This window comes from Lotus japonicus, chromosome 1 (assembly GCF_012489685.1).
Source record: "Lotus japonicus ecotype B-129 chromosome 1, LjGifu_v1.2".
Lineage (NCBI taxonomy): Eukaryota > Viridiplantae > Streptophyta > Magnoliopsida > Fabales > Fabaceae > Lotus > Lotus japonicus.
Window position 1 is genome coordinate 55,822,671 of NC_080041.1, and position 2,776 is coordinate 55,825,446.

A 2,776-nucleotide genomic window follows, 5' to 3' on the forward strand; every position below is an offset into this window, starting at 1 on the left:
TGGGTAGGGAGGCAGCTAAAAAAAAGAGTAAAAAGAAAATTAGAGAAGATGCTGACGAGGTGGTGGACAAAGAGTGGGATTCTTATATCCATTTCAAGGAGAAAGAGCTTGAAAAATTGGAAAAGATAGCATCGGTGCAAGCAGAGACTAACGAATTGATGAAAGAGAAGACTAATGCGATGAAAGAAAAGACTAATGCTAAGAAAGTTAGTATGTATCTAAAGCTAACTTCGGAAGAGCATCTTAGTGACCGTAAGAAAGAGTTGTTAGAGCAGTTGTCCAAAGAGCTATTTGGAAATTAATTTCAAGCGAGTCTTTGTCTGTAATCGGTCAAACTTGTCAGTGGTGTGAAGTCTGTAGTGTTTGCTTTAATGTTTGCTTTAATAATTTTCAAGTGGTGACAGCTATGTAATGTTTGCTTTAATGTATGGGTAACTGTGTTTGAATATGTACCATTCAATTCGAATCTTGTCCTTTTCCGATAACTTATTTCAAATCCACCAGTGGTGTCAAGTCTATAGTGTCTGCTTTAATAATTTGCCCGTGGTGTTAGGTCAGTAGTGTTTGGCTTTTATGATTCTCGGGTAACTGTGTTTGAATATGTGCCACTCAATTCGAATCTTGTCCTTTTCCGATAATTAACTCTGGTTGATAACTTATTTCAAATCCACCAGTGGTGTCAAGTCTGTAGTGTTTGCTTTAATAATTTGCCCGTGGTGTTAGGTCAGTAGTGTTTGCCTTTTATGATTCTCGGGTAACTGTGTTTGAATATGTGCCACTCAATTCGAATCTTGTCCTTTTCCGATAATTAACTCTGGTTGATAACTTATTTCAAATCCACCAGTGGTGTCAAGTCTGTAGTGTTTGCTTTAATAATTTGCCCGTGGTGTTAGGTCAGTAGTGTTTGCCTTTTATGATTCTCGGGTAACTGTGTTTGAATATGTTCCACTCAATTCGAATCTTGTCCTTTTCCGATAATTAACTCTGGTTGATAACTTATTTCAAATCCGGCACTCAACCACCATTCAATGTACCTACTTATATGGACTCATAGCTCCATTGATGTACCAATATCCCAAATCTCTTCCAATCTACTTCAAATTTCACAAAAAATGGATCCATCTGAGTGTCCTTTTGATCTTGCAGCATACATTCAAAATAGTCAAATTGAAGAAGCTTATGTACTCAACCGATTTAGAGAGCGTCGAAGAAAAATTCGAGAAGATGCTGCACCTCGTAGTAGAAAATATCTCGGTAGAGATCATACAGCGGCAAACCAGATGCTAATTGGCGACTACTTTGCCAATGAGCCTACATATGACGATGCAATGTTTCGTCGTCGGTACCGGATGCAAAAGCATCTTTTCCTTCGAATCGTTGATGACCTTTCAAGTAGTGATAACTACTTCACCCAACGCGTTGATGCAGCCAATAAACAAGGTATATCACCCTTAGCAAAATGTACCACAGCAATGCGAATGTTAGCATATGGTGTGGCAGCAGATGCGGTCGATGAGTACATCAAAATTGGAGGTACTACAGCATTGGAGTGTTTACGTAGATTCTGTAAAGGAATCATACGATTGTATGAGCAACAGTACCTGAGAGCACCAACCCAAGAAGACCTGCAAAGGATATTACATGCTAATGACATGCGGGGGTTCCCAGGCATGATCGGGAGTATTGACTGCATGCACTGGGAGTGAAAAAATTGTCCTAAAGCATGGGAAGGTCAATTTACTAGAGGGGATAAGGGAACCACAACAGTTATTCTTGAAGCAGTTGCAACTTATGACCTATGGATCTGGCATGCCTTTTTTGGATGTCCTGGAACGTTGAACGACATAAACGTTCTAGATCGGTCACCAGTGTTTGATGACGTGGAACAGGGAAAGACTCCAGCTGTGAATTTCGTTGTGAATCAACGTCCCTATAATATGGCATACTATCTAGCCGATGGTATCTATCCTTCTTATCCAACTTTCGTCAAAACGATTAGACTTCCTCAAAGTGAACCCGATAAGTTATTTGCAAAAGTTCAGGAGGGATGTCGGAAGGACATCGAACGTGCATTTGGAGTTCTTCAAGCTCGTTTTAAAATCATCCGTGAACCAGCTCGCTTGTGGGACATAGATGACTTGAGTATCATTATGAGGTCATGCATCATATTACATAATATGATTGTCGAGGATGAACGAGATACATATGCTCAACGTTGGATCGATTTTGAGCAATCTGGGGAAGGTGGATCTAGTACACAGCAACCATACTCGACCGAGGTTTTACCCGCTTTTGCAAATCATGTGCGTGCTAGATCCGAGTTGCGTGATTCAAATGTTCATCATGAACTGCAAGCAGATCTAGTGAAGCACATCTGGGCAAAGTTTGGAATGTCTCAGGATTGAAGATGATTTGTATCGTACTATTTACGTTATTTGTGTGTTGTGTGCTTAGTTTTTCCTTGTCTTGCATTTTAAGATATTGTGTGCTTAGTTTGTTGCCTTGCATTTTATTTTAAGAAAATAAAATAAATTCTTGTATGCTTAGTTTGTTGTCTTGCATTTTAAGTTAAGAAAAAAAAAATTATAGTCTATATTTTAAAAAAAAGTCTATATTTAAAAAAAATAAAATCGTTAAGTGTTTATTGTTTTAATTTAATTTAAATCGATAATTGTAATTTTATGTAATTATAAAAACAAAAATATAAAATTAAATAAAAATGTGAAATAAAAAAGTGGTGGGGTAGGGTGAGTGGTGAGTGGTGGGGTAGGGTGTT

At 38.1% G+C, this 2,776-nt stretch overlaps 1 pseudogene; it reads left to right on the forward strand.

Moving 5' to 3' along the window:
* Positions 1–1,719: 1,719 nt before the first annotated feature.
* LOC130731922 (uncharacterized) lies at positions 1,720–2,494 on the forward strand (annotated as a pseudogene).
* Positions 2,495–2,776: the final 282 nt, after the last annotated feature.